Raw genomic sequence first — 14,530 nt, forward strand, 5'->3', positions numbered from 1 at the left:
GTCACTTGGTCAAGGATGCGTCGATGAACTCCCAAGTTAATGAGGCCTTCTTACAACACCAATGTATCATGGCTTGAGAGAAATCTGGAGATTCTATCTTCAACCATTACACCACACACATTTCCCCAAACTACAAATCTCTCTTCTTCTCTGAACGAGGTAATCGAACCCATCCCTAAATCCTTGAGCCCATCTCGTTGAGTGCGATCTGCACCATTGTCTCCATTCGTCTTAGCTTCCATTCTCTATGATGCGAGACAGGACATTGGGGCACTGGCGAGGAGTCTCATCGACTTTGCACCTTATGCCCTCGTCAAGTATGAGAGAGTGAGTACCACACTACTTGAGTGCTCAGATTTTGACCACATTAGGTCCTCTTTTCCCCATATATTCAGCCATGAGCTCTCCCTACATACCTTCCTCTCCCAACCACGATGTGGACTCTCTATTGCGACACTCATTTCAGCCATTTTTGAGCATCGAGGGTCACTTATGACCTCCATTTACACCATGTGACATGTTCATTTGGTCCCATAGGTCATATTTGATCTCTGAGGATGATAATAGAACTATCTATCTATCTATCTATCTATCTGTGTGTGTGTGTGTGTGTGTGTGTGCGTGCACGCGCACATACACACACACACACACTCCATCTCTTTCTCTCCCTACCCCTCTCTCTATACACACATGTACACTCTCTCACTATGCTCTCTCTCTCTCTCTCTCTCTCTCTCTCTCTCTCTCACACACACACACACACACACACACACACACACACACACACACACACACACACACACACACACACACACACACACACACACACACACAAACACAAACACACACATACACATACCATATACACTCCTACTTGAGTCGGGATGTCTTCCAATTGAGGTTATGGGCATGGAAAGGGTTGTGGAGTACATGATAAAGATGCATCAAAACCCTCACATTGACTTCCTACAACTGCATGGGAAGCAAGCAAAAAAGTTCAAAAGACGCATAAAAGCAAGATCTTGAGCACGGTATGGATGCAAGACATAAAGAAGTGGTTTGGGAGATGGGATGCATTACACTTTCTACATGATGCTTCAATTGACTCCCAAGTGAATGAAGCTTTTCTACAACGCCAATGTATTACGGCTTGGGAGAAATCTGGTGGGTCACACTTCATACATTACACCACCCATATTGCCCCCAACTACAAAACCATGTTCTTTGCTAAAATAGGAAACCGTACTCACACTTACATGCTTGAGCCTATCCCCTTGTCAGTGATACGCACTATCGCAGCCATTTGGCTTAGCTCACATTTCCTTTGATGCGAGACAGGGCGTTGGGGCAATGGAGAAGAGTCAAATCAGCTGTGCACAGTATGCTCACTGCAGTTCAAGAGTCTGAGTACCACACACCACTAGAGTGCTCAGCTTTTGGTCACATCCGAACTTGCTTCTCTCACTTATGGCCTACACACTTTCCTCCCCCAGCCAAAGTGTGTGCTCTCCATTGCGACTCTCATCACCACAATTTTGGAGCATCGAGAGTCACTCATCAGCCATACACATACTAAATCACATGTAACTTTGGTCCCATAGGTCATATTTGACCTGCGAGGAGGATAATAAAATCTCTCTCTTTCTCTCTCTCTCTCTCTCTCTCTACACACACACACACACACACTGTCTCTCCCTCTCTCACTCACTCACTCTCTCCATATCGCGCACACACGCACTCTCTCTCTACACATGAATACTCTCTCCATGCACACATGCACTGTGTGTGTGTGTGTGTGCGCGCGCGCAAATGATCTCTCTCTCTCTCTCTCTCTCTCCACACATGCACACACTCTCTCTCTACCCACATCCTCTCTCTCTCTCACTCATTCACTCTCTCCCTATCTCTCTTTACATAGGCACACACGCTCTCTCTCTCTCTCTATGCACACATGGACACTATCTCTCTCTACAGACGCATGCACTCTCTATCTCTTTCTACACATGCGCACTCTCTCTCTCTCTCTCTATGCACACAAACACACTATCTCTCCCTCGCATGCACACACCCTCTCTCAGTCACTCTCTCCCTATCTCTCTCTACGCACACACATGCACTCTCCCCCCTTCTCTACACACACATGCACACACTCTCTCTACACATGCACACACACTCTTTATGCACACATGAACACCCTCTCTCTCTACACACAAACACATGCTCTCTCTCCCCTCCACACACGCGCACTCTCTCTGTACATGCTTTCTCTCACTCACTCTCTCCTTATCTCTCTCTCTACACACACACACATACTCTCTCCCCTCCACACGCACACACACTCTCTCTACACACGCTCTCTCTCACTCACTCTCTCCTTATCTCTCTCTCTCTACACACACGCATACTCTCTCCCTCTCTCTCTCTCTCTCTCTCTCTCAAAGATGCCACGTGTCACTTGATAGATGACATGTCATAAAAACTAATATCTAACCAACCCAAATGATTTTCTCATATTAAGCTAATCACTTAATGTGGGAGAATAAACGGGAACAATGGTTAAGATATTGAGATGTGCTTATAGATCTATTTCAACACGGGGCCAATGGTAAAGGGGCCCAAATGAGAGATGGTCTATCAAGAGCAAGGCTAACCAATGGAGCATAAGACCTTCATTGAAGACCTCCAATAATGTGTGTAAAAGTCCTTTGACCTTAGGTAAGCTAGGGTTGAGCTTGAGGTGGGAACCCGGCCCAAGCTTGCAGTGCTTGAGGTGGGAACCTGGCCCAAGCTTAAGGTGCATGATGATTGAGGTGCTTGAGATGCTTGATGATTGAGATGCTTGAGGTGGTTGTCATGCTTGAGATGCTAGGGTTACACTTGAGGTGAGAACCCAGCCCAAGCTTAAAGTGCTTAAGGGCCAAGCTTGTAGTGGGAACTGGGCCTATGCATGAGGGGCTTGAGGTGTCAAAAGGTCATGATTCAATCCCTACAAGGAGGGGGCGAGCCCTAGAAGAGGGGGGATGAGAGAGAACACCCACACACTCACACAAGGCATGCATGGTATAAAGAAAGCAAAAGGGACACTTGTCAAGTTCCTCCTCATGTTGCCCTCATGGTGTGCCTGAAGCCTATTGGTTGGCCACCCAAGGGGTCCAACGATAAATTTAGGAGGTTTAATTAATTGATTTTGAATTTATCAAGTTCTCTCTCTCAAAGGGGAAGGGGGGACACTTGTCCCAAAGTTGCCCATGTTGCTTGTAATGCCTCCTACTTGTGATTGGCTAGGCCTGGAGGGGTCCAATAAGCTTCAAGCATGAGCTACAAGGGGGGTCAACCCAAGCAAGCTAGGGGGTTTCTTAGTAGGTATACTCACCCACACACTCTCTCAAACACTCTCATTGTCTTAGCAAGAGCTCCATCTCCTTCTCCAAGCTCCTTGAGAAGCTGAGAGCCTACACCAACACTCTTGGCTGTGGAGTGCAAATCCAACCATGGCCATGCTTCAATGCTTGAGCTTGCCATATTATCCATCTTCATTACTATGCTATTATGTATGCTAGAAAGAAGAGTTATGATAAGTGAGGAACTAATTCTTTCTCCTATGAAATGTTTCTTGTTCCTCTTCCCTACCCTCATTCCTTGCTAGCTCTCTCCACCTTCGAAGGTGTTTGAGGTCTTGGGACTGAGGCTTGGGATAGTTAAATCTTTCTTCAAGTTTATGTTATGCTTGTAATTAATGAAGGTTTCTATCTTCATTGCATCACCTAAGTCACAAGGAACACAAAGATTGTATTGTAACAAGTTTCTCTTAATGGGAGAAATCATAATACAAATGCCTATTGGAGGGGGGGACCGACTCCACATAAATCCGGTCCTCAACTATTTTCATGTTCTCTAAATTCTCTCTCTTGCAAAAGTATTGTTCATGCCAAGTTAACTAATTGCTATGATTATGTTGCTATCTTTAATTATGTTCACCCGCTATGCTCACAAAGTCATTTCTCAAAAGTACTCTCATTAATTTCCGCTACTCTCAAGTTAAATAGGCCAATTCCATTACATGACACATGTCACCTAGCCAATGACACGTGGCACTGCCAAGTGAGAGAGAGAGGGTGTGTGACTCTGCACATGCACAATTAGATACTCACCTCTCTTTCCCCCCCCCCCCCCCCCTCCCCCCCCCCCCCCCCCCCCCCCCCCCCCCCCCCCTCTCCCCTTCATATACACCCTCGCACACACTCAGACCCCTTATCCCCCTTGCCCCTCATCCGCGTACTCTCTCTCTCTCTCTCTCTCTCTCTCTCTCTCTCTCTCTCTCTCTCTCTCTCTCTCTCTCTCTCTCTCTCTCTCTCTCTCTCTCTCTCTCTCATTCATCGACCCCCTATCCCCCATGCACCTCACCCGTGCCTCTTTCTCCTAGCCCCCCTTCCCACCCACCCCCTGTCCCTCCCCCACGCCCTCATACTCCTAGTCCCCATCACAACCAACCCCCCTCCCCCCAACCCTTTAGCCCCATTTCCCACTCCCTGCATCCTCACCCCTACCTAGCCCACATCCCCTCCCCCTTGCTCCTTTTCCCACCATGCCGCCCCTAGCCTCATTTTCCCACCATGGTGCCCCTCATCTCTCTCTCTCTCTCTCTCTCTCTCTCTCTCTCTCTCTCTCTCTCTCAATCACCCCTCTAGCCCCCCTCTCTCTCTCACACACACACACTCTCTCTCTATCAATCTCTTGCTATCCCTATCTACCTCTATCTCTCTCTCTCTCTCTCTCTCTCTCTCTCTCTCTCTCTCTCTCTCTCTCTGTATCACTATCCCTCTTCCCCTCACACACACACACACACACACACACACACACACACACACACACACACACACACACACACACATAAGTAGAATCCCCATCTCTCGACACCTACAAACACATTTCCAAACTCAAAAACTCTCTCTCTCTCCTTGCCTACATATGCTAGTATAGCACTACTGTACAAGGCCATAGCCTAATGGCATCCTTGTGTCTACCAAGGGCATTGAAAAACACCTTTAGGCTCGAACTAAGTTTGACTCGCCTCATATAGCACTAGGGTAAAAGGCTAGTCTCATGACACCCTTGTGGCTACCAAGGGCATATAAGAACACCTTTAGGCTCAAATTTAAGTTTGAGACTCAATTGCATATGATAGTGTAGCACTAGGGTGTCAAGCCAGCCTCATCACATCCTTCTAGCTACCAACGGCAATATTCCGTGCAACACTATCATGTAAGTCTAGCCTCATGAAATTGTCGTGGCTACCAAGGGCACAGAAAACACCTTTAAAGCCTCAAGTGCATATTCTACTATATGGCTATGTGCACGTATGTCGCACGTGTCAATGCAAGGAACTTGCCGATACACCGTGTGCGAGCCACAAATGGCTCCAAGCACACAACAAGCCTAAACTATTAAGCTCAAAGAAGGCGATGGTGTGTCACTCACCGCTCTACTCTTGCTTCGTGGAGGATTCCTCACCGCGAAGAAGAAGGAGACGCGGCTACGCCGCACTCAACCGCTTCACCGCCATCGTGCCTTGGTAATGCTCGATCGCCCACACACTCCCTCTCTCTCTCTCACACACAAAAAGACATGAAGAAGAAGAAGAAGAAGAAGGAGATGGAGATGGAGCAAGATCACTCTTCTATTGCACAAATGAGAGAATGAGTGAATTTTAGGTTTAGTTGACTTTTATATGAGCTCGCCCCATTCACACTTGGGCGCCCATGCTTAGCCAACTAATCCCTTGAATGTTCCAGTTAGAGTGCGCCTCTCATCGGCGATCACTCTTACCCTTTTCCTATTGGATTGACAAGCCCGACACCTGACTCTACAAGTAAATAATACAACGTCCGCCGTAGGTTACAACGTCCGTCGTAGGTAATAGGATGTTCGTGAGCCGTGAGGGTTAACATGCCCCCCTTCCTGATGTAGATTCCGTCCTTGGAAGCTATTGAGTTGAAGCTCGTTTGTCGAGGTGGAAGAGCATTTGAGATGAATGTCCTTAGCCTTCTTCAGTCACTGCAAAATCAAACAAAATTGGCATAGTGATTGCATTCTCATAAGCGATTAAAAAGCATATGCAGTTTTAGGCAGACATTGTGATTGGTAACAGAATTTTAAACCATTTGTCAGCAATAAACATTAAATTGCAATATAATCAAATGCATAAACAGATGTAAAGGTAAAAAATTAAACAAGTCTGGGGTCGCTAATTTAACGATCGAAAGGCACTAGAGATCGACTATTAATACCATGGGTAATCTTCTTAATTTTCTCTGGTCAATTAAGTTTTTTAATCGCGAGAGCCAAGTATTTCATGTTCGAGGGCAGACTAGAGGCTATACCTAGAAGACCTTGTAGTTAAGCTACGATAAAAGGAATTTCTCATGAAATCATTGCCTGACTGATTATTTTTTCTTTGACCCCCCAAAGTCTTTTCAGAGTGATTTCATTTTGATGTGTGTGCTTATTTTGTATGCCTTGGGGTTTTTTGCTTTTCAAGGAAAAGCGCCCACACTGGGAACCTCTAGGGCTCTAGTACCATAGGCGATACATGTGAGTGAAGTACCCAATCAAGCTGAGATTTCTCTTCCAGCTTAAGATTTTACATTGTGGCACTTTGATTTTTGTTTGTTCATTTTCAACATTTTAATTTTGTAACTTTGGGGGGTCATATAACATTGATACACCTCCCCAGGCTCATCACACTAGTAAACTCCCTTTATAATACTTAAGCTAAAGGTCAATAGGGACTAAGCCCACTAGAAAGCCCTAGTACATTTCACACAATGCTGCCTAAATCAGATTAAGAACCTAAGTAACCATTGATTATTAGGAAGGCATTCCCCATGGTATTAAGAGAAGATCTCTAACACCTAACTTGGTCAAACTAGATTAGTCGAACTTGCTTGATTTTTAAACCTAGACAAGTGATTATGACAAAAAATTACATTGAATTAAATGTTTGGCACTAAGCAAATGCGCTCAATATTATGGTACCAATCATAATCAAAGTAGACAAACATGGATGCAAAAAGATAACGGGCAATGCTAATGGACAAGAAACACCTGATTGTGTCGATGGTCGCGCTTGATTTGAAGTGTGAATGAGAGAAAGATCCCATGAAGGTCCAAATCCTAACAACAATAATTGTTCCTGTACACATTATGAAACACAAACAATACCTCTAGGAGGCACATCAGTGGGAAAAAAGAACTTTGCTAATCACTCAACTCTAAAACAGAAACACTCCTATCGTACTAATCTTACCTACCCTCCATCACTCGAGTGATGAGGATCAAAGGTGTTTAATGACATAGGTTTCTGTTTCAGTGTACCGGATGTGAATCTGTAGGTCTGGGTCATGTTTTGACTTTTATTGTGCATATTCATTTGCTAATTTCTCTTGCTCTTTATTTTTATTTTTTTTGTGAGTATAAGGATTTATATGTACATTCCCTAAGATTGGGAGATTGAGAGGTCAGGGAGGAAGGTTGAGAGGGAAGCAAGTGAATGATGGATGTCAGAAAACACTCCCCCCTTCCTTGGGTAGATCATGCCATTTGAAATGATCTCGTCACCCTTTGAAACCAATTGTTCCAGTTGGTAATAGGTGAGGATTTTTGCCAGTAGTTTTCTATTAACTTAGGTGCCTTGTCGAGTTGCAAGGGTGGTAATGTACTCTCCCAGGATCGAACTTGAAGTGGTTCATTAGGTGATTCTTGAACACTGGGAGGTGTGGATTCCTTTGTAGCTTTATGGAGGTCCACTATTGTAGGTTGAGGTTGTGGAGAAGCTTTTACCTCTATGGATGCATTACATGAGGAGCTAGAAGCTTCATGGGACTCCCCCCTTCTTGAGCTAGGTGGAACAAATCGTTCTTTCTTTGGTACCCAAACTAGCTCTCGAGCAGGTGTGTAGCATTCCGTGATTTTTTTCTTTCCACGATCATCAATTTGTTTTGGAGCTATAGGATTGCGCTCACATGGGCCCGGTGACAAGTAAGAACACAATTTTCGTTTTGGCACCCAGATTTGATCATTTCCTTCATAGTAGCCTTGGGATTTCAATAGTTGTTTAGGAATCCAACGCCACGTTTTCTTACTTTTCTTGGAGCGAGTGGTACGTTTCCTACAAGGCTTTTGTTTTTTAGCACTAGCTATGGTTGCTAAAGAAGCTTTAGGGACCCACTTGTATGTTTTCTTCGTTATATTAGGATGAGTCTTGCCAGAAGCTATATGCATTGCTTGTAGCTTATTTAAAGGTACATGCATTTCATCCCCCTCAGGTGTTACCTAGGTCGTCTCCTTGTTTCCCCAAGTGTCTATGGTTGCTGCTAGGTGGACCCAATCCACATTGTCCGACTCAGTCACCCCAGGTAGTACATCCATATAAGGAGAATCTTCCCCAACATCAGTGTCCGCTTTACACGTGTAACAATATTGCAATGGGGCCGAGTGAACTGTTGTGTCAGATCTATGATCAATTATAAACTTGTTTCCTAGAGGATGTGCTCGACCAGTTACAAGATCCACTTGAATGACAGAATCTTGGAACTGCAAGTAGACATGGTTTTTAGACCAGTCATGCACCATTTTTGCTTCCCTCATGAAAGGACGTCCTAAGATCATCTCCGATGCCATAGTGTGTTTGGAGAAATCCATAACAATGAAGGTAACTCGTATTTTATGTCCAAAGACGTTGATCTTGAGATCTTCTAGCATCCCAATAGGTTTAACAATAGACCCATTGGCCATCTTCACTACTATGGTTGTGGTCGCAAGGTGAGGTCTTCCCATAGTTTCCCAGCAATTTTTAGTCACAATGCTAACCCCAGCGCCACCATCAAGGATTCCCTTCACAGTTAATCCCTTAGTAGTGATTGGTATAGTCGCATTAGATTCATCACCCTCAAAGTATTGTCCCAACTTGTTAACAGGTATTTCTATAACAAGGTTCTCATCTAGGTTGGGTTGTGGATCTAAGTGTTCCTCCTCTGTTGGCATCTCCCCAGCTCCATCCATCTGTGCAAATTGTGGTAGCCCAAACTTCAGTTCTCCATTGAGGAAGGCTCGAAGAGCTGAGACTAGCTCGGGGTCTTTATATAGTTTGGACATGATGGTGGTTCTAACTTTTGAAGACATAAAATCCATCAATTTGGCAATGTTTAACGGCACCTTTTGGTCTTGAGTCCCTTGACGTGGAGAAGATGGGATCTCCATTTCTTCGATAGGATCAGGTAGTCCCTCTGTAAACATTCTTTCCATCAAGAAGTGAGTACGCCCACTTTCCCATGACTTTAATTCACTTTCTTCTTGGATGACACTAGGTATGTCCAAGGGTCTATGGACTTGTGAGGTTGTTGTTGCGTAGGGAACACGGTGTCTGTAATCTGGATCTTCCTAGGTGCTGGTTCTAGATCCCTTTGGGTATCTTCTACCAAACTCCTTAATTGCTAGACTCGCTCAATCTCCTCTGTAGGGTTTGGGTAAGTTCCTATCTTCTTTTTGGATCCTGACCATTGTGGCTCATGAAGATCTTCCTTGTTGGTTTCTATGTTAGTGGTCGTTTTGGTCTCCATGGTTTCACCTGAATCAGAATCTTCTTCAACATCGTTCATATATACGGGGTCGTCACCAGTCCCTATGTTGATCTTTGAACTGGGGTCTAACTTCGCTGCTTTTTGCGATCTCTTTCTTTGTGTTTTCTTATTTTTCTGAGATTGGGCAATTGATGCCGTGTCTCTTTCCTCAAGAATATAATTTTGTTTTTGGAGCATCGATCATGTGAGTACGTTTACTGGTACCACGGGTGCACTTGGTGATGGCTCCTCGGTAACTTCAATCAAGTTTAATGGCGTGATCTTTGGTGCATTTGGATTATTTGGACATTGGGCAATCAAATTATCTATGCCACATCGATTACACATGAGTATCAACATTGTAGACGTGCTTGCTTGATTGGTTTTCATTAGTGTGGCATTATTTTGTAGCCTAATAGGACACTCGGCTACACGATGTGGACCTCCACACCCATAGCATTGAAGAGGTGGTCTCTTAGCAGTGTAATTGATATTTTGGCCTCTTGCCGCAAGAGCAGCTACTTGATATACAGGTTTGACTTGTCCCCAATAGTCCTCCATGTAGTATTGTGGACTTTCTTCAAGCACATCCATCCCATAGGCGATATTAGGATCTATATATTCCTCATAGCCTTCCAAACAAGAAATAGATGACTCACAACCCACTTGATTCACAGAAGTGATTCTCGGATGTGGTGGTTGCGGTCCTAGCACTGGAGGTGGTAAGGGTGTTGTTTGAACAACATTTTGGGCCCTAGTGACCATGTGTTGTGATGTTTGTTCAAGAGGTGGGGCCGGCATCAATGCAGGCACTCGAGGTGTGTCTATCCATGCTAAGGTTAGTCTATTGGCCATCGCGCGCTTAAATACTATGCAATTCTTAGCTTGATGACCATACCTTCCACATGCATTGCAGCTCCCATTGAATTTTACTCTAAAAGTAGGGCATTCACTGGTACTATGCGGTCCATAGCATACTGAGCACCATTGTTGCTCCCTTCTTGGATACATATGATTGTTTTGCGGAGCACGATTGTCTCTAAGACTCTCTTGAATAGCCTTGGTGAGATCTGCTAAAGTCATCTTAGATATCTTTGGCTCCTTAGCAATAGGCTTTAGGGTTATTGGCTGATGCCCTGATGCTTGCGAGCTAATAGATTTAGACTCAATAGACACTCTTTCTCCTTGAATCATTAAATTATCCTCTAGTTGGATCGCATTGGTGGTGACTGCTTCCCAAGTGGTGATACCTCTAATGACTAGGCCATTGTAGATATCCTCATGTCGTAACCCCCTAATGAATCTATCAAGCAATTGGTTATTGTTGAAGCGCTCATTTGGATTACAACGAGAATTCAAATGCTTCAAGCGACTTATAAAGTCTCTCACCGACTCTCCTTCCTCTCGTTGGGCTTTCTGGAGCTGAGAGGATACACCCCAAAGTACTCCCTCTCGTATGTATTGTTTTAAGAACAGTCTCCTAAGAGTAGGGTAAATCATTTTTTCTTCCACCCTTAGGGTTCTATACCAATCCCCAGCCTTTCCACTTAAGGTTAGGCTTAAAGCATTGCTCTTATGTAGGTCATTGTGTTCTCCTAGAGAATCGCATATTTGTTCAAACACTTCGATATGCTTTCTCACATCCCCGTCTCCACTAAATTTTTGTGTGAGCTTGCTATTTGTACTGCCTTACTTCTAGGCTCTCTATCACGCGTGTTACGCATATTCTCAGCAATAGATCGACCAATAGCTTGAGCAAATGTTGCCGAGTCACCTAAGTGAGCAGGCACCGTGGGTGAAGGTGCTCCAGAGACTACATGTGGAGTAGGTATTGGCATTGGGCTTGGCGCATAGGAAGCCCTTGGGTTCCACGTTGGGTACGATGTTGTGCCATGTGGTGGTCCATAGTTCATATGAGTGGCCCTAGGCATAGCAGACGTCGGATGTGACATGCTAATGCTAACCGGTATAGTCCCATGGGAATAAGAACTTGTGTATTGTGGTTGTGGAGCATAGGTAGTTGAAACAATGGGAGGGGTAGGGACTACATGAGTACTTGGACCCATAGGTGCATACGATTGGTTCGCACTTGTAGGTACTATTGCAGGCATTGAGCTACCATGTAGCGGTGCTTTACTAACAAACGAGGTCCATGGCGTGTTTCTTGGCATGCCCATCATTGGGGTAGGCATGGTAGCCGTGGTGTCATCAAGGGAAAGATGAGCTAGACTTGGAAAAGTAAAGCTATCACTTGTGGGCTCAGATTGCATTGAGACCCCTGGCGAAACAACATATGGGGGATCGATGGGACTCACAGGGGGAGTCTCCATTTGTGATAGAGTGGGTTGTTTCCCTTTGCCCATGTCTAAAAATTGCATAGGACCTGTCGAAGGTATGTTTATTCCTCGATTTTGCCTCTCGGACTAGATAATCCTATGGATGACATTGCATATCATGTGTTGTTGTTCCTCTAGACTAGTGGCACTAGATGTGGATTGTACAACTTCTAACCAACCCACATGGTATGTGTAGCCCATGTATAGGTCGGTCAAAGTCTCCGTGTGCAGGTCATATTCTCAATTTTCATTGAGAAATACCCCGTCCAAACTTGGTGTACTAGAGGGTTGCCGTGAGGTGGATGCAATGTTGCTTCCCGTGTTTTGACTTTTAGTCACCGCTACCTTAGAGGCGACTTTGGAAGGTGGTATCTCGGTAGGGCCCTCATTAAATGAGGTAGGTAGAATGTCCACGTGGACACTCTGAGGGAGTGTGGGGTCTACAAGAGATGTGAATGGTGATTCTACTTCCCCACCCCCTTCGTTTACTTCACTAGCAGTAGGTTCAGAGCGCGTAGCTCTACTAAAAGTTTCCATCAAACGGCTAAAAACACTAGTTCTAGGTTGTTGGGCCCAGCTAGGCACGGTTTCATTTGTTCCCCCAGGGCTTTGTGTAAGATGCTCTTCCATAATATCGTAGTCAGAGGAAGAGTCGCTAGCCGCTATATTTGGGTCTTGGGTTGCACTACCTTGGGTCCCCGCCGAGGGCATAGACCCTAGCGTGGAAGGATAGTGAGTACCCCCGTAAATCGAAGCACTAGCTAGTTGTTCGGACTCTAGCACATGACCAGAGCGTAGATACATGTGCTTTGGGTGCCCTACAAGTGTTGGCAAGTACTCTCAAAGGTTACTTGCTTTGTTTTGTGGGTGTTTTGCACCCCGTTTTCTACTTGATTTTTTCTTGTTTTTGATGTTTTTTAATGTTTGATTTTTTTGATTGAAGTGTGTGATAGATCGAAATGAGCGTATCACTTAGAGGGTCGCTATGTGCTAAACAACACAATTTTCGGGCATCTGACGTTCTATTGGTCCTCAAAAAATCGATTTCTAGCTACGTGTGAAGCTAAAATTCACTTTTTTAAAAGGCGAGTGAGGCCTAGGCCTGAGTGTGAGCTTGGGCTTGGGTCTAGGCTTGGGTTTGGGAGATATTCCCGATCGCGGTCCTACCTTTAAAATTATTTTTTTTAATTTTTTTTAATTTTTTTAATTTTTTAAAGGATAAGGCCGCCGCGGCCTGCGCAAGAGCACACACACACACACTTTCTCTACCTACTTCTAACTAATACACCTACTCTTACACACTAATACACTGTATTAACTCTCACTAATCTACTTCCTACTTACTGTACACAGAAAACTAACTACCTTAATACACAGAGAATAAACACAGAACCTTTGAAATCTCTATTAACAAACAAAACTAACTACCTTAATACATAGAGAATAAACATAGAACCTTTGAAAACTCCATTAATAAAAAAAACACACAGTATAACACCAAATCCCTCTTCTCAACACACACACACACTCCTTCCTTACCTTTCCTACAATAGAAATTGCACCACGGAGAAGCACAGAGTGCTACTCGAGCTTCATGTATGGCACTCCCCGGCAGCGGCGCCAAAAATGTGCGCGTATGTCGCACGTGTCAATGCAAGGAACTTGCCGATACACCGTGTGCGAGCCACAAATGGCTCCAAGCACACAACAAGCCTAAACTAGTAAGCTCAAAGAAGGCGATGGTGTGTCACTCACCGCTCTACGCTTGCTTCGTGGAGGATTCCTCGCCGAGAAGAAGAAGGAGACGCCGCTACGCCGCGCTCAACCACTTCACCGCCGTCGTGCCTTCGTAATGCTCGATCGCCCACACACTCCCTCTCTCACTCTCTCTCTCTCACACACACAAAGAGATGAATAAGAAGAAGAAGAAGGAGATGGAGATGGAGCAAGAGCACTCTTCTATTGCACAAATGAGAGAATGAGTGAATTTTAGGTTTAGTTGACGTTTATATGAGCTCGCCCCATTCACACTTGGGCGCCCATGCTTAGCCAACTAATCCCTTGAATGTTCCAGTTAGAGTGCGCCTCTCATCGGCGATCACTCTTACCCTTTTCCTATTAGACCGACAAGCCTGGTACCTGACTCTACAAGTAAATAATACAACGTCCGCCGTAGGTTACAACGTCCGTCGTAGGTAATAGGATGTCCGTGAGCCATGAGGGTTAACAGGCTAGCATCTAAGGCAAGGGCCTCATGATATCCTTGTGGCTACTAATAGAAAGAGACTCAAACTTAAGCTAGAGCCTCATATGCATATGTTTTTGTAGCACTATTGTGTGCAAGGCCATAGCCTCATGGAATCCTTGTGGGTATCAAGGGTATGGAACAACACCTTTAGGCTCGAATTTAAGTTTGAACCTCATCGACTACTAGTGTAGCACTATAGTGCAAGGCTAGCCTCGTGACACCCTTGTGGCTACCAAGGGCATGCATAGAAGAACACCTTTAGGCTCAAGCTTAAGTTCAAGCCTCAATTGCATATGCTAGTGTAGCACTAGGGTGTAAATCTAGTCTCA

This window comes from Adiantum capillus-veneris, chromosome 22 (genome assembly GCF_014529385.1).
Source record: "Adiantum capillus-veneris isolate H3 chromosome 22, ASM1452938v2, whole genome shotgun sequence".
Classification (NCBI taxonomy): Eukaryota; Viridiplantae; Streptophyta; class Polypodiopsida; order Polypodiales; family Pteridaceae; genus Adiantum; species Adiantum capillus-veneris.